This window comes from Lissotriton helveticus, chromosome 11 (genome assembly GCF_964261635.1).
Source record: "Lissotriton helveticus chromosome 11, aLisHel1.1, whole genome shotgun sequence".
Taxonomy (NCBI): Eukaryota; Metazoa; Chordata; class Amphibia; order Caudata; family Salamandridae; genus Lissotriton; species Lissotriton helveticus.
Window position 1 is genome coordinate 683,532,668 of NC_136072.1, and position 22,992 is coordinate 683,555,659.

Sequence of the window (22,992 nt, forward strand, 5' to 3'; positions counted from 1 at the left end):
AACTTTAAGAAGGGTACTAGTGGAAAAGGAGCAAGAGGCTCTAGCTAGACAAAGGACAGAAATAATTCAGAAAATTTCCCAGTTAAATACCAGTCCTGAGGCATTGACTATTCCAGTAACTATTGGACCGGTGGTCCCGTTATACGGAAATGGTCAGGGAAATCCGATTACTCCAGTTATGACCCCAGGCATGGCAACCCCGAGACAGGAACCGATCATCATAGATGATCAGTCCAGTGAGTGCGAGTCTGAAGTTGCGTTTTTGGAATTGCCAAACAAACAGACTGGAAAGGGAATACAGCAGAGGCATAACCCTTTTAACACAAAAGAAATTAAATTAGAGACAGCAACAGGTACTAGGAATGTCTCTCTGGTAACTCCGGATGAAATTGAGAGTTGGAGTCGTGAATTAGAGAAGCAGACTCCGCAAACAAAACCTTTAGACCTCTACAAGCTGAGGGTCGAAATAGAAGAATTAATGGCAGGAAATGTGGGGTTGGATCGATTGAATACCTACTCTGAAGAAGAATTGTCGTTCATATGTAAAAGCTTTACAAGGAACACCAGAGTGCTCCACGAAAAACTGACCGAAACAGCAGTTAGTATGGGGGTAGATATCTCAAAATCCAAGCCCTTACAGAAACCGTACAGAGCAGACTTCTCAGACAAAGATATAGAACACCTGAATGTGGCAGGGAAGAAGTTGCAGATTAAAGAATTAATGGGGGTACTACAGAAATGGGGAGATGTGGAAAGATGGAGAAGCAGGTGGGCGAAAAAGAGAGAAGAGGTTCGCTCCCGACAAGTGACTCCTGAGTTTGCTTTAAGAGAGGTAGAAAAACCTGAGCAGTTATGCCCCATGCGCGAAGTTCCAGGAGGGAAATATGTGCATGTGCCCTGGTCTAGGCAGGATATTGTGTCCTTCACGAACGATTTTCCAAAATTACGAGAGAAACCAGTTGACTGGTACAGGCAGGTGGAAAGGTTCGTGAAGGTACAGAAATGTCTGTGGAAAGACCTGGATGGGTTTTTCGACATTGTGGTTCCAGTAGATTTATGGACCCAGTGTAAAATAAACATAGACTGGCCGAGTGAGGAGTACCCCAGAAACAAGGAAACTGGAGAGCCATCAAAGGATGTCATGCGAAAATATGAGCAGGTAATTCAGCATTTGAAAGAAAAGGTGGCCGCAAAGGAAACTGATTGGACAAAAATAGATAGAACAACACAGGAAAGGGACGAGACAGTGCACTCCTTCTATGAGAGGTTATTGCAGGTATTTAAAACATACAGCGGTATTGATAACATCGACCTGAAGGATATGACGCACTTTATTTACAGGTTTGTAAATGGTTTAAGACCTGAAATTTGTCAGTGGATAAAAGATAATAAAATCTGTTGGCATACTAAGAAAATGGATGAGGTCCTGCGGTACGATAAGTACTGCGAGGACGAGATGGCAGAAAAGAAAAAGGCCCTCAAGGAAAAGGTGATGTGGGCTCAGGTGAAGCTCGCAGAACAGCAGGAAAAACAATTGAGTAACATGGTTAAAAATGCTGAGAACAAAGGTCCTGGGGGAGGGGGTGGAGGAAAGCCCCGGCCCAAATTTAGCAGGGAAGAGGCTATGAAAAAATTTCCCTGCCATCAGTGCGGCGAAATTGGACACTGGCGAAACGAGTGTCCCCAATTAGTAGATATTAATGAAAAAACTCCTGATTTAACTCCACAGACGCAGAAAGAAAGACCAAGAAAGACTCAACCCCAGGTAAAAACAGTTCAGGTGCCTCGAGCACCCAAGCAGGTATACAGGGGAAGACAGGCAGAAGATGAAGAGATAGAGGTTTGGGAAAGCGGGGAGAACAGAAATACAGCAACTTCGCAGTATCTGCTGAATGATACCTTCCTTTGTAATGATCAGGACTGACGGGGCCTGAGAGGGGAGGACGAGGAGTGCGTACTTGGCGCTTCCTTGCCGGTAGACCAGTCTGGACCATATATTGAAGGAAAGGTTGACGGAAATGATGTCACCTTTCTGTTGGACACTGGCGCTACCCGTTCTACTGTAAGAACAGTGGACGTTCCAAACCTACCCCTCTCGGGAGAAAATATCCAAGTAGTGGGTGTATCTAATCAATTGATTAGTACTCCTGTTACCGAACCAATGGAGATTTCAATTGGAAATTTTAAACAGATGCATAGATTTGTCGTCTGTGACACCAGTCCAGTGAATCTACTGGGTCGTGATTTGCTGTGCAAAATGAACTGTACCATCTTTTGCACACCAAAAGGTGTGGAAATACAGACCCCAGATGAAGATGGCATTTATAAATTATTGTTACTTAGACCTGACTCAGAAATTAAAAGATTGACCCTGCAGGACTTGCCCCAAGAACTCCAGGAAGCCGTAAAGCCAGAGGTGTGGGATTTTACTGGAAAGGATGTGGGGTTGATGAAAGATGTGGACCCCATACAGATAGCCATCAAGGACAATGCAGTATATCCTAACACTAGGCCCTACCGAATGAATGCTGAAGTGAAAGCAGGTGTCACTCTGGAAATACAAAAATTATTAGAAGGAGACATCATACAGGAAGTGATGAGCAGCCCATGTAACTCACCGATTATGGGCATCAAAAAGCCTAGTGGCAAGTATAGGGTAGTGCAGGACCTGAGAAAGGTTAACAAAATTGTAGTTCCTTGCTGCCCTATTGTCCCAAACCCTGCAGTGATATTGTACCAGATTCCTTGGGATGCTGAATGGTTCACTGTGATTGATTTATGTCATGCATTCTTTTCGATACCCCTGCACCCCGACAGCAAATTTCTTTTCTCATTTGCCTTCGAGGGTCACGTGTATTGTTGGAACCGGGTCCCTCAAGGGTATACAGAGAGCCCCTCTATCTTTAATCAGATCTTGAAAAAATGTCTAGAGACTTTGATCTTACCTGGGAACTCTGTGTTAGTGCAGTACATAGACGACCTTCTACTGGTGTCTAAAAGTCACAGGGACTGTGTAGTTGACACCATTGCCCTCCTAAATCATCTGTGTGAGAAAGGGCATAAAGTGGCCCCTGACAAACTACAGTTCTGTGCGAAATCAGTAAAATATCTAGGACACCAGATAGAAAAGGGTGTCAGAAAAGTCACATCAGAAAGAGTGAGAATAATTCAAAAGATGCAGTTGCCCCGTACTCAAAAAGATGTCAGAATGTTCCTGGGGGTATTAGGATACTGCAGACAGTGGATTCTGGGATTTGCAGCCTTAGCCAGGCCCTTGATAAAAATGACCACAAGAGGAATGCCAGATGTTGTAGAGTGGGACGATGAAAGTCTAATGGCTTTCACAAGACTGAAAAACTGTCTGTGTACAGCCCCTGCGTTGGGAATGCCAGATTATTCCAAAGAGTTTGCCCTATTTTGTGACACTCGCGATAATTGCGCATTGTCAGTCCTGACTCAAGAACATGGCACGACCAGAAGGCCTGTGGCTTATTTCTCTGCCACTTTGGACCCAGTAGCTGCTGGGTTACCAGGCTGTCTGAAAGCAGTAGCTGCTACCTGTGCAAGTTTGGCACAGAGTGAGTCCATTGTCATGGGACATCCTGTGACCGTGTATGTTTCACATGGAGTGGTAATTCTATTGACCAGAACTAAAACACAGTATCTCACCCCTAGTCGGCTGACTAAATACGAGAGGATTCTTGTGGGTGCAGCAAATGTAAGCATTGTTAGGTGCGGTATTCTGAACCCTGCCACCTTACTCCCCGACCCCTTGGAAATAGAAGGTGGGGATGATGATGAACATGATTGTATAGACCTGACAGAGTTCAGTACTAAGCCACGCCCAGACATAAAAGAAGTACCATTGCCTGAGCATGATAAAGAACTATTTGTGGATGGTTCCTGTCTAAGACATGAACTAGGAGGCTTGAGTGCTGCTTATGCAGTAGTGTCTTTCACCAAAATTGAAGAAGCAGGTTACCTATATAACATCAAGTCTGCACAAGTAGCCGAATTGATAGCCATGATAAAGGCTTGCAAAATTGGGAAGGACTTACGCATAACAGTGTATACTGACAGTCAGTACTGTTATGGAGTTGTGCATGACTTTGGCCAATTATGGCTACAAAGGGAATTCATGACTTCCTCAGGTACTCCCATTCGGAATGCAAAGGTTGTTCATGACCTTTTAGAGGCCATCCAGTTGCCCAAAGAACTGGCAGTGGTAAAATGTGCTGCTCATCAAAGGAGCATGGACAGAGTATCACTGGGAAACGATTATGCTGATCGAGTGGCCCAATGGTGTGCCAAAGATCGGTATATTGTAAATCCAAAACGAGGGGGGCCAGGAACCAGCTGCCAGCTTCAGGTGTTTGAAGAAGTGCCTACGTGGGATGAAGTGAGAGAGTGGCAGGAATCGGCTCCTTGGCAAGAAAGAGAGAAATGGAAGGAGGATGGGTGTAGACCGAGACGTGTGGATGGTGTGATTTTGGGCCCAACTGGTATGCCTGTGTTACCCCGACACTTGCTTGGCACAATGGCAAGATTAATACATGAAGGATCACACATTGGTAGGGATGCCATGATTCTGGTATTTCAACAGACTTGGTACAGTAAAAAGTTCAGGAAGGTAGCGGAGTCCCTCTGCCAGAGGTGCCTGTCATGTCAACAGATGAACCCAGGCAAGAGGACAATGGTTGAACTGAGCAGGATTGGGAGATCAGGGGGTCCCTTTATAAGGATACAGATTGATTTCATCACCATGCCCCGTTGTGAAGGGAAACGATATGTCCTTGTCATTGTTTGCGTATTTTCAAAATGGGTAGAAGCTTACCCTACTCCTCAAAGTGACGCACTGACAGTAGCGAAGTGTTTACTAAAAGAACTGATACCTAGATTCGGAATACCATACATTATTGAATCAGATAAGGGTGGACATTTCCAGAATGAAATACTGGCTGAACTGTGTAAGGCCTTTGGAATAAGGCAGAAACTCCATTGTGCATACCACCCAGAGGCTTCTGGAATAGTGGAACAAGTAAATGGAACTATCAAAAACAGACTAGCAAAGCTGACAGATGCTACTGGCATGACCTGGGTGAAGGCCCTGCCCCTGGTCCTGATGGGACTGAGAAGTGTTCCTGACCGCAAGACAGGCCTAAGTCCCCATGAAATCATTATGGGAAGAGTGATGAGACAAGCATGGGTGCCAGGAAGCAAACTGTTGAGTATTACTGATGATTTGGTGCTTGAATACTGCAGAAGATTGGGTGACCAAGTGCGTTCTATCTCTCGCCAGATTGGAGACGACGGCATCCTCAATCCAACGACTCCTCTCCACAGCTTGGTTCCAGGAGATTGGGTCAAAATAAAGAAGCACACTCGATCGAGCTGTCTGGCACCAAGGTGGGGAAAGAAACGCCAAGTAATCCTGGTGACAACCACTGCAGTGAAGGTCGCAGGTGTTCCCCAGTGGATCCACGCTGGACACACCCAGAAGGTATTGCCAGACAAAGGATTTGAAGAAGAAGGGCAACCAGCAGAGGACCCTGAAGGAGCCAGACCAGAAGCAACTGACAACGAGCAGCCCAGCACCAGTCAGGTTGCAGGAACAGCAGACGTTGGCCCAGGAGTAGTTGACTACGAACTGCCAAGAAACCAGCTTGTGGAAGAGGTCCAGGAAACTGAGCCAGGAGTAGCTGAAGACGAGCTGCCAAGCATATGGCCAGAAGAATGGATACCGATGATTGATCTGACCGAAGATCCTATCAGAACAAGAGAACGACTTAGTGAAGGTAGAGAGTGGACTAGTCAGGAAAAGCAAGGCACAGGCGAAGAACCTCAGCCGCTTGAGATTCACATCAAAACTGAGGAAGGAGAAGGTCAGACAGGGACAGAGCAGGTATTCGATACACCACCGCTAACACCTGATGCAGATAAGGGAGAGACTAGAAATAGAGTGATAGTTCAAGCAGAAGAAAATCAAGAGATCGAAGTGCTTGAACAGGATCAGAGAGGGTTAAAAGAACGGGTTCAGGAAACAGAAACAGAAACAGAGACAATCGAAAGCCAAAAACAAAATATTCCTGAACAAGGCCAGATTAGCAACCAGGCAGAAGAATTTGATGCTAGCCCTGGAACTAGTCAGATAAGGGAAGTAGGAGAAGAAAGTGGAGAAGAATTACCACAAGATAAAGAGAACAAGAGAATAAGAAAAGAAAGTGAAGTCCAAGTACCGACTAAGAGACTAAAGAAAAGAAACAACCTTGAGCCTAGGTTTGTAAAAAGATTGAGACTTAGGATAAAGACAGTGGAAGAAAAACGTGCAGAAGCAAGAAGAAGTGCTCGGATAGCAGAGCAAGAAGAAGACTCTTCCAAAAGAAGGAGTGAACGAATAAAAAGACAAAACAAAAAGTACAAGTCTCCTGAATGGACACTGGTTTTGGAAGAACTTGAAGATCTTGATATAACTGACGTGAGCGACGGAGAACCCGTCCCAGAGTACTCAGCTGAAGAGGAAGACGAACCACCGTGAATTTGCACAAAGTAAGCTAATTGTGTAAAGCCAAAAAGAGGGGTTCGAGAGACTCCTTCTGAGCCAAAATGTCTGATTCAACAGTGAATGGTAGACCTAGTTGCAGCCGTTTTAAGACGTGTTGCAAGGTGTGTATATGTAGTGTAGTAGTATTGATAGTTATCTGGATAGGATTAACAATTTTCATTCCCTTTGCTGTAAGTAAAGATACTAACATTGTCCCTACTGAAGTTGTAAATACTGACAATGAGGAGTTAACAACACAGAGTGTAGCACGACATGAAAGAGCTTTGAGACAAACAAAACAGAACTTAGAAGCATCAGATGAGGGAGGACTACATTATCATGGAATGAAGAACAGGACACACTTAAATGTTTTCGCAAACTTATTAATACACTATGTAGAGACTATGGAAATTGAAGATTGCTATGTCTGCATGAAGCTACCTACTTCTGTGGCTGAAGGCGTGACATACCATCACCTGCCATTGACATATGGAATCTCCTGTAGCATTTTAGCCAGTTTATTTTACAAAAGGGGACCGTTACAGTATTATTATTCTAACAATGACGTGATCTTTTCTGAACTTCCTATACGTGGGAATTTGAATCCTGTACATACCAAAACTGACACCATAAGATATATGGGAGACTACTTTCTGACTATAGGTAACATTGACATAGCAGACGCACACAGAGATAACTTGACTTGTTCTTTGCGTGAGCAGGAAAAGATGTTCCTGAACATGGCAGAGAAAAGGAGAATTAAAATTCAGAAGAAGGCTAATGACGAAAGTCAGAAAAAGCCAAAGTGGGCAGAGAACATGGAAGGCACCTCATCTGGTGGAGCGGGTCCTGCTCTGTTGCTGGATTTTGAAAAGAAAGGCAAGCTATGTCTTCACCGCGAGAAGACTAGCTATTATAATAATGTTTTCATTGGTTCCAGTAAATGCGAACATAATTACAAGGTAATTGGAGGTTGGGGTTTCAAAAATGGGTCAGAGCCTGTGTTTCCTGGAATTTATTATATTTGTGGGGACAAGGCTTATTTCAAATTGCCGGATCACTGGTATGGAAGCTGCTACTTTGGCATTGTCTTCCCGAAAATATACCATGTGAATGGAAAAGCTGGAAGCAATGAAGATACTAATGGCTTAGTGCGTAGTAAAAGAGAAAGTATAGGTGAAATTATGGGTAGTATTTTCAGTGCACTGATACCTGGAGTGGGAGTGGTTCTGAACACTCACAGAATTTGCAAATTGTCTACTATAGTAGATGTGCTGTCTACTGAAACAGCTCATGGATTTCTGCTGGTCAATACCGAAATGGTTGCGATCAGATCAATGGTTTTACAAAATCGACTTGCTCTTGACACCTTATTAGCGAAAGAGGGCGGAGTCTGCCGGATGTTGAAGGCGCAACATTGTTGCACTTATATTCCGGATAAAAGTGTACAGATCAAAAGATATGTGAAAAACATTACTAATTTGGCAAAGGAACTCAAACCACTCGAGGTTGATAGTGCCTGGAAGAGACTGGTAGATGGTCTCTCAAATGTAGGTCATTGGCTTGCTAGCATAGGTAAAAGCTTATTATTCAAAATTCTGATGCCAATTGGTATTATAGGTCTTATTATACTTTCCATTTTCTTATGCTGTAAATACCGCAAGCGCACCAAAAAGCACGAGGTAAATGCAAGAGGAGTGAAACGAAGTGTGGATGAGATTGAATTAGAGGAAGTGAATGATCAGATATACAAAAAGGTGAAGACTTCTCACCCTGCTAAAACTGAGAGAGAAAAGTTAGAACGGCTGCTGGAAGAAATAGAACTTTATAAAGTATGAAAGAAAGTTGGCATCTGGTTCCATTATAATTTGTGATGATAGTAAATATCATCAAAGAGGGGATTGATGAAGCAAAGCTTCGCATATTTTGCGGCTTGCCGAAGTCAAGAACCTCGTTTATGTGTAATAAGGTAACAAAACGTATGTTTTACTAACATTTATTTTGTTTAGGCAAAATTCCCGAAGCTTGCCTATGTGTATTTCTAATGAATTTAATCCGTGTCCTCTAATATGGCCGCCGCTTGTATTTTAGTTACTGCGCATGCGTCAGCCACACTCACGTGTCCTGACGCGTCTGCAGAAGTGGAGGGAAAGTTATGCGCATGCGTAATTCATAGCTGTGCTTATCATGTGGTACTGCTCGTGCCACTGCTCTTGTGCCCGTATCAATGTAGCTAACATTTAGATGCAATAAGTTTATTTCTTGATGATGAGTTAAAAGTACAAACCCTGTGATGTGTTTTCATAATGACATTATTATGTATTAATTTGTTTTTGCTTACTTTTCATGTACCGCGGGAAATGGGGGTCTGAGTGAGAGGAGAGCCATATTGGAGGTCCCTTCTGCGCCTGTGCGACATTCGGTAGCACGAGGGACCTTGACAGATGGAACACCGCCAGTTGGCAGTGATGGGCAAGATGCTCCTGAGAAAGTCACCTCTGCCCTGCGAGAACAGCGAATGTGGCTTATTATATGATACAATGTAAATGTATTGCTGCTTGTCGTGTAGTCTCTCATGGGAACCCCTAGCTCAATAGGCGGTACCAGAAAATGTTAATGTGGCATACAAATAGACTGTTTTGATTGGTGTGTTACCCAAATCCTACCTTAGGACCAATCCAAATTGAGGGATTTTGACACTTTGCAACATTGGGGGGTGGTACACTGTCCCCAAACTGTATATCTACCCTGGGTTCACCTAGTGAACCGTCCGACTTGTCTGGTTTAGCTGACCTGTCACTGACCCAACGCACTAAATAGGTGACTGAAGATACAGAGCGCTGCGAAGCACTCTGTCCGAATTTGACCATAGACTGAGGTTCTACTGAACCTTAAAGTGCTGGCGAAGCACTTTGCTGGGAGTTCGCTGACCCAATCGGGGTCTTGATCGATAGCTGCAGAGCGGGTGGAGCGCAGGCGTTGCTTCCGAACTGTGGGTTCCGGTCCTGTCCTGAAGAGGGTCCTGTCCTGAGGGTTTGCTGTCCTGTCCTGAGGGTCCTGACTTGATTCCTATTCCGAGGGTATCCTGTCCTGTCCTGGGTGTCCATTCTGCATCTGCTGTCCTTTGAGGGGTATCCTTCCTTGAGGGTTTCCTGTCCTTAACTGACCCGTGGCCAGGGTTTGGTTTCCACACCTTTCTAGGTAAATATTGCTCTGAACCTCTTGAAATTCTTGCACCTTCTGAATTTCTAACTTTTGCTTTAATAAAGTTCAACATTGCATATGTGATATTTTCCATGCCTTTCTGCAACTATTGAAAGTCATTTATATTTTTCCATAAGTTTATTCCTATGTCTTCTCATTTGTTAGAAATTATATTTTGCATAGCAGTGTGTCATTTCCTGATATGGTCTAGAACTTCATTGCCTAGATTGTTCAAAGGCCCATTCACCTTAAGTGAAGCGTGTTATTCATTATAAGCTCTCCTATAGTCACCCACACTTAGGGTATCCCTGTTTAGATAATACTGACTTGCATAGTATCTTTTCTCGTTACATTTTATTAGTACCTTGATGATTACTCTGTCATTATTTCTTTATGCATATATAATTTACGTTATCTTGGTTATTGATTGCCTTGTTTTATTGTACCTCATGCAAGAAAATAATGAACTTTAGATAAACATTTTAAAACTTCCAGTTGTCCGTGGTCATTTAAACAGTATTTGAATGTTATTGGTTGGATTTGTATTTTGCTGCCTTTCTTTTACAGCTAGCTCCCTGATTCATTGTGGTCATTAGGCACCCGCATCGGTGGATGGTAAGTAGGGTGCACCGAAAATTGGTAGCAGGGAACACACACACACCAACTTGGTAGAGCTCGTGAAGTCACCTGATCGATGTATATGGTGATTTGAAAAGTATATGGGCCCTGAAGCCGGAAACGGCGAAACTATTGGTCGGGTGGCCTCGCGCGCTCTATCACCTCCTGTAAATGGAAATTTGTAACTCCCCTCACCCCCAAGGAGGAGGCGGCTCTCCTGTCATCTTCTTGTGAGTCATTCGTTTTGACCATGTATTTCCCACTTCTCTAATTCCCTCCAACTTCTGATGCTATGAATTAATTCCCGAATTTGCATCTTTATTCCAGGTATTCTCATATGTTCTATGTCCTGATAACTAAAATCGAGCTGATGCCTCTTCTGTAAAGCCTTTGTTCGCTTCAGATCTATCTCATATTTCTAGGTAATTCAGATATTTTGTCATATGCTCGTCTCACTCACAGGAGCGGCCCGTGCAGGTAAGAGCGGTGAGGCAGGGTGAAGGGGGAATAGACAGACGACGACGGGGGAAAATGTATTATTTATTTAATTTTCCCTTGTCATCATCTGCCGAGTACCCCTCCCACCTCGCCCTACCATTCTTACCTGCACAGGCAACTCCTGCTCACTCTTCAAGCAACATCTTTACTCATGAACAAAAGTTCACTATGCTGACATGTCTCTATTCAATCCAATGCAAGACAACCACTTATCATTTCATCCAATTCCAACTTGAATTTTCCCACATCCACCAAATTCTCTTTCAAATTGGACTGAAGAGTTCCCTGACTCACTTCTGAACTGCCATTAGACGTAGCATTAAGAGCTTTAAAAAATTCTTCCAATTTCTGGACATTAAAACCAGGGTGTACCCTAGAATGAAGATACTGTTCATACTTCAGGGGTACTACTGTGCATATTTAAAGGTGGTTACCAGTTAAGTGAACCTAAATCTGGTAACCCCTGGAACAATATTAAAGGTCCAAATCCAGTTTTGTGCACAGATGGGTCTGCAATAGCATCACAAGTAGAACTTGCATTGACCGAAGTTAAAAGAAGAAATTCCCCTTCTCTCTGCCCTATAGGTGTAATTTCTGCTGCCTGTTAAGCGGAAACAGCAACATTTTTAATCCCATTTCCCTTAGAATCAGGTTTATATATAGAAACCACTGTTCCAATTGTAATGGGGACTGTAAGTGCTTCGGGAATCCTACAACCAGTGGAGGGTCCAGGAACGCAAGTCCCTGAATTTTCTCCCATCATTCTTTAATCACTGTGATAGTTCCCATCACTCTCTGCTCCTTCTGCACAGGAGAAATCGCTACCATATCAGGACTCATACCTACTGGTGCAGTAGGCAGTCCAGTGTTCGTACTTGCAGTCTCGCTCCCACCTCCCTCCGAATCTCATTATACGTAAGTGGTCACTCAGACATTAATACATCTAAAAGACTATAACTAGTATCACTTTCACTGTTTTCATCTTTCTCTCCAGATTCTCTTGGATTATCCTTCTTTCTCTTTTGGGACCCTTTTTCCATTTCTCCGTTTTGCAGTAATGGGTATAATTTCTCTCCCTCTATCATGACAGTGCTCCACCTTGTCTGCTCTGCATCCCACCACACTTCTGCATGAGTGCGCACTGCCTATTTTCATTCCTCCCTGAAATCTCTCTTTTCTCTTGCATGAGCTCACGCTCCCAGGTGTTAAGCACTTCAAATTGTGTTAGTCTAGGTTATGGTTTCATCTCAAATAAAATTCTCCAGAAATTTTCAATTATTTTCAAATTAAATATACCATAACGTGGAAAGGCCAGTGAACCTTCTTTCTCAGTGACCTTGAGCCATTGTTCATGCCAAATGCATGTATGTAACCCTCCATTTATCACCATATAATGATCTGCAGTATCTTCAGGTGGGGATTCTCACCCTCAAGAAGTAAATGAACATCTCCTCCAAACAAATCACATACAACTTTAAAACACTTCATTTTAAATCAAAATGTGCTAATTTCTTTACCAAAATTTCATATTTTGCTTACAATCACGTTCCAAATCCTCAGCCAATAACAGCGTGGCACCTTGTGACATAGACAGACAATAACAGTACAGCTTCACACCAATCAACCTATCTCAGTGTGCCATGCTGTGATGAAAATCTCACTCCTTGCAACTGCTCACCCTCCTTTAAAATTTCGCAGTTGCAATGAAACACAATGCAATAGCAACACGTAACAATTGTCTGCTTTCGTAAAGAATTGACAGAAATCAATTATACAAGGTACCATAAACACACATTCAAATGAAACCTCATTCTGTGGGAAATCACTCCGATCAGTGCAGCTTTTCTCTGTGTAAAAGGTCTGCCACACTAATCATACCTCACTTTCACACAAAATACATGACCCTATCTCAATTGGGCTGTTGACAACGCCTCACCCCAAACCCCACAAAACCTCAGCGGACAATTACAATTAAGGGCATGATTATGAAGTTGGTCAGAAAGCAAAGTCCGACCACTGTATTATGATGGCAGAGGTCAGAGTTTAAACCAGCTGGGGAATTCGATGCAGTTCTGATGGGCTCAAGGAGCCTGTCGGCCAGTTGGGAAGCCCTCCTAATCCCTTAAGGAAGGTGTTTCCAACATCGGGATTATGATGTTGGTTTCTGAAAGCCAATCCATGCTGGCCTTTCTGACATGGATTGGCTGTCAGAAACTGACTTTGGGGGCCCTTAGCATGGCTCCCTTCCCCCTGGCCCTCTGCATTTGGCACTGGGGGCACCAGATCCCTGCACACGGTGCAGGGATGTTTAAAAACTTAAATTTTTCAATGGGAGCTTGAGCTATGGTTGGGCAGTTCCTTCCACGAAATGGTGTCAGTCGGAGGCAACTCCGACCAACATCATAATGAGGGCCACAGTGTCTTGCACAGTTTTTTTTATATCATCCTGGGGTCTTAGGCCACGTCGGATCCGATAACACCTTTTCCACAATAAGCGCTAAATTCAAACAATCATCCAAAACATTACCACATCGTATCATACATTCTCTGCGGGACATCACACAATTGCCACAAAGACAGCAAGCTAAGCATAAGTCATCTAAACACAACCCTATTAATACTCACTCCTCCGCTGTCACAATTTGCTCCTGAATCACTGGAACATCACCAGCACCTATTCTCACAGTCGAAATATGGACATTAGGGACTTAAATTAGGTCTAAACTAATCTAAAATTCCGATCCTTCTCTAAATACATGGAAAAGATTTGCCGCACTTAACAACCGTACACTACTGAATAGGGAAAACCCTAATAAGTCAAGTAAGCAAGAAAGGCATCAGCGCTAGATCCTAGAAGTTCTATAGATAAAGAATCATGTATAACATGAAGGCACATCATCAGAGTCAGGAGAGGTCTGTAACTCTTCAAGTCTAAGGAGAATCTGACTGAACCCAGGGTGGGTTCACTAATCAAAATGCACAAAGAACATTCAAGAAAAACATGATCTCATCGATCTCACTATACGTTTTCCCGTTCTCAGAAAGAACATGGCATGTTTAACATTACTCCCACCTTCCAGTTTCCTCCTTTCATCTGATAGAACCAACTGGTATCATTCCCTTTGTTCTTTGAATTAAAATCATTCGATCTCACCAACTGCTACAAAGCTATAATGTTGCCCAAAATATTTACAGTGTGTCATTTATGGGCTCCATTAGGTTTGTGTTAGCACCCAGGACCCCCTTCTACAAAGTCCAACACACACATTCATGTGCAAACACACACAGACACACTCGCACTGACATTCATGACTGTCCCTTAATCATACCTCCACTCTACTATCTAACCAGTCCGGGCAGCAGGTTTGATCCCTGCTTGGCAACTTGTGGGTCCATAGTGTTCCTTTGTGGCAACCTTTGCTTCATTCTCTCAGTCTGCACTGCTGATGGGGAGGGAGGGGAAATTAAAAGCACACACTTTCACATTGTTAATCAGTGTCAGTACACAGCTATGATGCGCTTCTAGTGCAACACTTACAATTCAGCAGACCAAGAAATCAAACTCCTCCTTTCTCGATAACTGGTTGGACACCACTACAAATGCCTTCTGGATTTTGGAGTGAGTAATCATCAACCCCGCATTCATGGGGGTGACTCAAAGACTTGATCCATATCTTCATATGTTCACAGCAGCTGTTGCATGCATTGGGATGACTTTCTCCTTCACCACCTTTTTCTCATCTATTCATTTCTTCCCTTCTCCTATCCTACACTGCTTCACCACTATCACATTTACCATATTATTTTGTTTGCTGCTACATGGCCGGATTCTCTGCAGCACATCAAATGTGGAAAGACAGAATAAAGCTCACTCTCATGAGCCGTAAAATTAGAATGTCTACCTCCTCTTTGGTATATTGGCTCAGAGGTGGCACACTGCATCAAAAAACAAACAGGGCCCATGGCTTCACCAAACTGGCTAGTTATGTGTTTGGGTGATTTACTGCAAGGTGTGGGTGACTGTGCCTAAGTATATAAAAACAAATCCAAAGTCCACTTTGATTTCCTCGGGCAGAATTTCTGGAATAGGGCATGTACTGACTTTACAGAAACGAATATTTCACTGGTTTTCATATTTCATTGGTGCATATGTGTGACTGCAAATGTGCAACCTTTCTCTTATATTTTCACTACAACAATGATTTACAAATAGATATTGTCATAGGAAATCTCTTTTCACAAATTTCTTGAACCAAGGGAATTGGTGGGGGGGTTCCTCATTTTCGGCATTAGATTCATTTTGTAATCCTGTGTCAGAAATTTACATATATAGACATAGGGCTACATCATATTAAGTGAGCTCTTGGAAGCCACTGTGCAACAGTTTTAAGCTGACTGGTGTCTTAAGTAGTTGATTGTGGAAACAGTGCTAATTTTTCACTTTAGACAGTGGTAAATGGCTGTGTGTGAAAGAAAGTTTCAAGGCATGGGCTGAACATAACGGAATAACATACATAGAGCAACATAAAAATGTTAAAACACAACAGCATATCACAAAACAGCCAAAACAGAATGCATCACAAATACCACAGTACAGCAAAACAGAATCACATTGCAAAACAGAGCACAAAGCCACAGCTGCACAAAAAGCAACAGAATTGATCCCCATCACAACAAATATGTTCCAACGTTTTGTCATCCATTACCATCTCCAGATCATGTTTCATAATGCGGTGGCAAAAAAGGTGTGTGGAGCAAGCACTGCCTTAAGATACCACCAAGGACGTGAAATAGTGCCTGAAAAGTCCTCTGCATGGTTATAGATGTGAATCCCTGGTCTGAGTGGCCAACAGTGCTGTTGTCTTGATCCCATGCTGATTTTGGGTCATAGGCAAACACCGATCATACATGTACACCATGAGATTGGCCTGCCTCATGGATTGCAGTCTTGTTGGACCAAAAGGTGACTCCCCACAGCTCAGCCTCATAGTGGTGAAAAGCTACTGCCTACACCGAGAGTTATGCAGCACAAGAGTGGTGGTGGCAGCATACAGTGTAGTGATCAGTAGTAGTGAACAAGACCTGTTTACCCTGCATCACTGGAGTGAGGCCTACTGGCTCACTCCCCTTTTAAATGTTCTGCTACTGTGTGCTTATCTCACCTTTGACCTACATCAAATAGATGTGGAGTGCTGTGTAGCTCAGGAGTATTGATTCTGCGCTGGATGTATGTGTGCCTGGGAAGGTCACAGTACAGGGGCATAGGCAGAGCAGTACTCTCTAGTACATGTGGGATTAGGGCATGTGCTGAGTGTATGTATGCCTGTGGGGAATACATAACATGAAATATGTAGTGCCAATCTAGGTGCACATGTGCTTGCGTGAAGGCTGAAGTTTAGTGCAGTGCACACATGGTGAGCATGTTGGCAATGTGTGTGTTTGTAACTAGCACACCTTGTTAACCCCTTCGATGCTGGTGACGGAACCGTTCCGTCATCAGTTACGGCTGAGCTGTGCTGATGACGGAACGGTTCCGTCACGACCGCGCCCTGTTCTGGAATGTCCAGCACAGGGCGCGGCTAACGCGCCGCACGGAAGCGGTTAAATACAGATAAGCTTCATTGCTGAGCAGTGTGTGCAAAGTGTATGTGTATTAATGCATATGTATATGTAAGGCTACAATTCATGGAGGTAACAGTGCTGTGAATGTACACCGAGTAAGTTTGCCTGCAATAGTACATTCCATGTGGGACCCTGAGTTCCATTTTGGGAAACTGAGGCCTACCTAGTGGAGACATGAAAAGGAGAGGAATCCCACCATACAGATTTGTGCATTGCTGCATTCCTGTGAGCTGGGTGTGACACACACTGGAAGAGAAAAAGGAAGAGACTCCCTTTACATTTCAAAAGACTGCTCTTTGATACAGTGATAGACCACACGGATTCAGCTTGGACACATCTCAGGAAATGAGTTGGGGCTGGGAACTGAATCATAAAGAGTAAGGCTGGGGACCTGGGATTAAGTCACTCTCATGAATTGTGTTGTGGGACAATCAGATTCTTGCTTGCTGTGACATACTGTCTTTTATGAGAAAAGAAGAAAAAGTGATATGTCACTTCAGAAGAAGGAACCCCACCTCAAAGACTCAGACTCTAAATTACATTTTGGTGTCTAGAAGTGTACTATAAGAAGGGAAGGTTGAGGCTACAAATGTTGTCATCTGCCAAGCAGTTACACGGGCTGTGTGAGGAGGGAAAGCTGTTCATGATTTCTGTCTATGACCAGGACTGGGCGCCTAGACCTGCTAGTCTCCCTGCTGGGTAAGGTGACATCACCCAGCAAAAAGAAGAATACTTACCCAGGAGCCTGGAGCACCAGTGTGTGCCTGCTTGCCAAGACCAGTGTGCCCTGTGAGGAAGAGGGGAGCATAGGAGGGAGCATGGTCCAGTGGGGAGCTCTACCATGAGGACTCCCTGTGTAAGGTGTGAGCATTTGTCTGGTCACTGATCGGGCTGTAGCTTGTGTGTGGGATTGTTTTTGGTGACCCCCATATAGCAGAAGAGGGCTGCAGTAGGCCGAGCCAAGTATTGAGCGCTGTTTGAAGGGCACCAAGCCCACACAGCCTTGTTGTGGTGAACGCATATGCCAGAAGAAGCCACTGCTGAAGTAAATGTGTGACCAGAATGCCAGGACTTGTAAACACCTTAGCAGTGACCCCTTATGCTGGAGGGGCCACTGTGGTGTGGGAGATTGCATCAGAGGGGACTACATTGCATCAGGAGGTACCATGGCAACCCTGTGTGACAGGAGGGGCTGCCAGGAAAAAATCGCCAGAGTTTGGTCTGTCGCGCAAGACTAGAGTGAGGCTGCGACAAGCGGGTCTTACCACAGTGTGAGTTCTGCCCTGACTGACTTTCCAGTACCAGAAGGACACCGTGCCCTTGCTGTACTCCAGACAGCAGCTGGAGGACTGAATTCCCCTCACTGGGGAGAAATTAACTGCCCAGTGAGGGGAATTCCCACGTCTTCACGAGCTGGCAGCTGCTCCGATCGCTGGGGAGAACCGTCTGCACCCCTCCTGAGAGTGAGCATGCACCTGCCAGATGCTGCCATGTGTGCCACGAGTAGCCTGACTTTTCTGAGCAAGATCTGAACTTATGAGTGCTCACATCCAGGACACCCTCTGTAACGCTGAATGTTTCTGTGCTACAGGAGTGAGTAAGGCGTGAACTAGGTTTGTGGGACCCGGAGGATTCGCTGTTGAAGGTAGTGTGGCGCCAAAGACACTTTTGACAAATACCTAGGGAGTCAAAGGGAAACTCTTGATTACGGCCTACTGGTATGCGTTCCCTGGATGGAGCCTCCAGTGAATGGGGAATAACCCCCAAAAACAGTACAAGGTAGAGGGAGGGACAGGGATTTGCCTGACAACTACTAAAACCCCGACCTCAAGGGGAATGTGTTTTTGCATATGAATATTGTTATTCTTTTGATTGCGTGAGTTAGAAATAAAATATTATTTTTATTTTAAAAGTCAGTATTGGACTGGACATGGGTTTATTGTTCAGACTGTATGCACTTTGAGATATAAGTTGTGTTCACTTACCTGTATCTACTCCTCCCAGTCGAGAGAGTCTTTGACTGCTGCTCCACACCTACCACTGAGAGTCAAGTTGAAAAAGGTTTTTTGACCCAGTTGTTCAGAATCCATTGTAGGTCGGGCCCTGGGGCATCAGGACTAAAAGCAGTGGTGACTGGCATCTACCGGCTGGCAGGCAAGCAATCGCAAATTAAATAATTAAAATTATACACTTACCTGAGATGCAAAGGACCTCTTCCTTCCTCTTCTTTATTTCTCTGCAGCCCGGCCACCAGGAAATTCCCTTGACCAATCCTGGTGCTTCTCTCATATCATGAGAGTAGCAGTCTGTTTTGAGGGTGCAGCCTCATTCGGCGCTTTACAGCACTCACGAGGCCTGCACTTACCCTCAACCCAGCTGTCTTAACACAGCTGGGTTAAGAGGTTTAAAGTGTGCATGTGTGGTGTGACTGGCTGTCGCAAGACGGCCGACCAAAAAGACATGCGCACTTTAAACATTGCATTTACCAGCCCACCCACCTCCATGCTGCTGTCACTCAGCAGCACCCCCGCCCTTGTCCTGACACTTTGCTGGGGATGGGGAATGAAAAATAAAATGGTAATGAGTTACAATTTTATTTTTCATCTCTGGGGCTTTGGGAGTAATTTAGGTGGGGCTACGTCGTCTGCTCCATCGGAGGAGCCGCCTGTGATTAAAAGGCCTCAACCACCACAGTTAGCCCCAGTAGTCACTTGTGTACCCCGTGGCCCCCTGAAAGCGATTGTGACAGCGCCGTAAAAAATGTTTAGTAATCTGGCCCCTATCCTTGTACAGTTTGCGAATTGTCACCAAAATGTGTAACCGCCCACTGAATATTACAACTAATTAGAATTATAGAACCTTTCATGACAAGGTTAATGAATAAACAGAACACTGAACTAAAAACGTCAGTGATCCCGCTCAGATAGACCAATAGAGTATCCTCTGGTGTCATTGAAGAACATGTAGGTGCCATCAGCTGCGGAAGGCGTTAAACGGCTTTGTTCGTGCGCCTCCTCATTGAACAGCCATTTTGTCTGGGGTGCAATCAGCTTTAAGCACTCGTGTGCTTGAACGAAATAAAGAGCTATAATTGAAAATCTACTGACTTTCCTTCCTTCTCAGAACCCGTTTCCGCAATTATACCAATTAGTCCCAACCTGACAATCAATAGAAGTAGCTCCAAACATTCAGACTTAAATTGCGTGCACTTGGGTCTCTCGGTAAACGCACCGATGGCGATAATTGCAAGACCAATATTTCATTTGTTGCGATCTTTTGAGGTATTTTATTTCATCCGTGTGGTTCTTGTACACTTTTATCTCTCTGAGACAGCAGAGATAATGGAAGTTATCCAGGGACATAATGAGGGGACATTTTGATGGCTGCATATATACAGGTTTTGAACAGTCATTATCTATCCACAGGTAGCATTAAGATTTCATATCCCTCTCATGAGTGTCTCCAATGAGGCTACAATTTATAGTAGATGATAATTGGACTTTTGCTGCATTTTTTTCCGCATAGGAAATGCAGCAATGAACCTTTAAAAAGTTATGTACTAGAAAATATCACTCTGGGGAATATCACTATGAAAGGATGATTAGACATATCCAGCAAACCAAATTCACATGCAAAGTCGACCACACCTGTGGCTTGCAAACGATGAGTTTCTCCGGGGCTTGCGGCTGGATGTAAGTACCACAGACACTTACATAAAACAGAGGTATGCAAGCAGCCAATCTGTGCAGTCAGAGAACAGGTTCTTTACTGGAAGACATATATCAGGATTACATAAACTCCTTTGGCCGCATTAAAAGTCAGTGAAAAGGTATCCGGAGGGTGGATACCGCTCGCCTGGTTACAAATTTTACAATGTGCAGGATTGCACGAGGTTGAACCAAATGTGTTTCTGCAGACATTTTCCATCTGCTTAATTAGAAAATAACGCCAGCAGAAAAAGTCCTGGAATTTGGAACTGCGTGTAGTGTTGGACCCCGTATATCCAGGTCCTGAATGTTACTCCATCTTGTGGAGGAGAAATGTTATGATGCCTGATAATTTGGGTGAGATAACAGAGGGATTGTTAACTCCAGTCCTGTTATCTACCTCCCATATTTACTAATATTTTGCGTCAGAGGTAAGTCACTTTTTTGATGCAGCCCCAATGCAAAATGTATTTTCGTGATTTACTAAGACATGCAAAGCCCGATTTGAGTGACTTTGCGTTGCTTAGTAAAAAAAGAAAACAGGTAACCCAATGCAGTGTATAGCGCTGCCTTGCCTTATTTTGCATCAGGGAGGTATTCCATTGGTGGAGCACGGGCATTCCCGTGCTTCCGCCCATAAATTTTGAAGCAAAACTCACAGGTTCAATAAGGTCAGTAAACCTGGGTTTGTGCCAACTTGGTGCGCCTACCCAATGCTAGCGTAACAAATAGAAATATCTTTATTTCTCCTTGTTACTTTTTCTTTCCAGTGTGTGCTGCATATATAGGAAGAGGAATACATTTCTAACTATTTTTTTTGTGCAGGAAGGTATTCCTTCCTACATGAAAACAATCCTGCCTGTTACATAGGCATCCTTGCACCATGGTGCAAGGGTGCGTGCATTGGCACTAGGCAGAACACCGTGTCCCGTCACTATGACAGAGAAGAAGTGTGCTTTCTGCTCTCTCCCTTTCATGCAATCCAGTGCAGCAAGCTGCATTGCTGCGCTGCGTTGCGCTGCGTGAGCGGTTAGTAAATCTGGCCTTGAATGTCTAAGTACTAGGCATTTTAGAATGAGTCTTTTTGTGTTGTGCGAATCTGAGGAATGACACCAGTTAAAAATTTGATTATATATTGTAAGGTGTTGCTCACTTGTGCTTAAACTGAGAGAATAGGATGCAGCCTGGTGCCCCTGAATCAATTTAGCTCTTTTGCCATGCATAACAAACTCTATACAAACCGATAACTAGACTGAACTGGAAACAGTGACAAACAAGCATTGGCATAGCAAATAGGTCTCGCCTTTGAGACCTTATAAGTGTTTAGCCATGAAACAGTTGGTGCTGTTGCACCAAGGATATTGTGCTGCTTAACTAAATACTTATAAGGTTCCAAAAGTGAGACCTATTGGCTATGACAATGCTTGGATACAAGGCAGAGGGGAAAGGGTGCAAGGCGGAGGGGAGAATGGTGCAAGGCAGATGGGAGAAGGGTGCAAGGCAGAGGGGAGAGGGTGCAAGGCATTGAAGGGTGCAAGGCGGAGGTGGAGAAGGGTACAAGGCGGAGGGGGAGAAGGGTGCAAGGGGGAGGCTGAGAAGGGTGCAAGGGAGAAGGGAGAAGGATAAAAGGCGGAGGGGAGAAGGGTGCAAGGTAGAGAAGTGTGCAAGTTGGAGGGGGAGAAGGGTGCAAGGGGGAGGGGGAGAAGGGTGCAAAGCAGAGGGGGAGAAGGGTGTTAGGCAGAGAAGGCAGAGGGAGAGATGGGTTCAAGGTGGAGAAGGGTGGAAGGCGGAAGGGGAGAAGGGTGCAAGGCGGAAGGGGAGAAGAGTGCAAGGCGGAAGGGGAGAAGGGTGCAAGGTGGAAGGGGAGAAAGGTGCTAGGTGGAAGGGGAGAAGGGTGCAAGGCGGAGGAGGAAAAGGGTGCAAGGTGGAGAAGTGTGCAGGTTGGAGGGGGAGAAGGGTGTAAGGTGGAGGGGGAGAAGGGTGCAAGGCAGAGGGGGAGAAGGGTGCAAGGCGGAGAAGGGTGCAAGGTGGAAGGGGAGAAGGGTGCAAGGTGGAAGGAGAGAAGGGTGCAAGGCAGATGTGGAGAAGGGTACAAGGCAGATGTGGAAGAGGGTGCAAGGCAGAGGGGGAGAAGGGTGCAAGGCGGAGGGGGAGAAGGGTGCAAAGCAGAGGGTGAGAAGGGTGCAAGGTGGAGAAGTGTGCAAGGTGGAAGGGGAGAAGGGTGCAAGGCAGAGGGGGAGAAGGGTGCAATGCGAAGGGGGAGAAGGGTGCAAGGCAGACATGGAGAAGGGTGCAAGGCAGAGGGATAGAAGGGTGCAAGGCAGAGGGTAGAAGGGTGCAAGGCAGAGCATGAGGAGCGTCTAGCAGCACCAGGCCTGTCAGCCATTTTTACGGACCCCTATACAAATACAATGCAGGCCTCCAAGTCACAAGAGCCTGTTTCGAAGTTTAAAAAATAAGGGGGCAGATTTACAACTTCTGGCTCATCTCTGCTAATCAGCAGGGATGCGCCAGAAGAGTTGCAACGCATCTGCCCACCTGTGCCCCGCCACTGATGCGCCGCATTGTAAATGCGGCGCGTTGTGGCGCACAGATGGGCAGATGCGTGTCGCATCCCCAGCGGAAATGCGACGCATTGCTGGAGGCGCGTCACAAGCACGACGCAGCTCCAGCAAGGCTCGGCGGTGCCCTATGCCTAACATGCTGCATCAATCCTTACGCCTGCTTCAAGCAGGCGCAGGGTTTTGATGCAGCATGGCCATGAAAGTGACTCAGGGAAATCTGGTAGATTTCACTGCATCA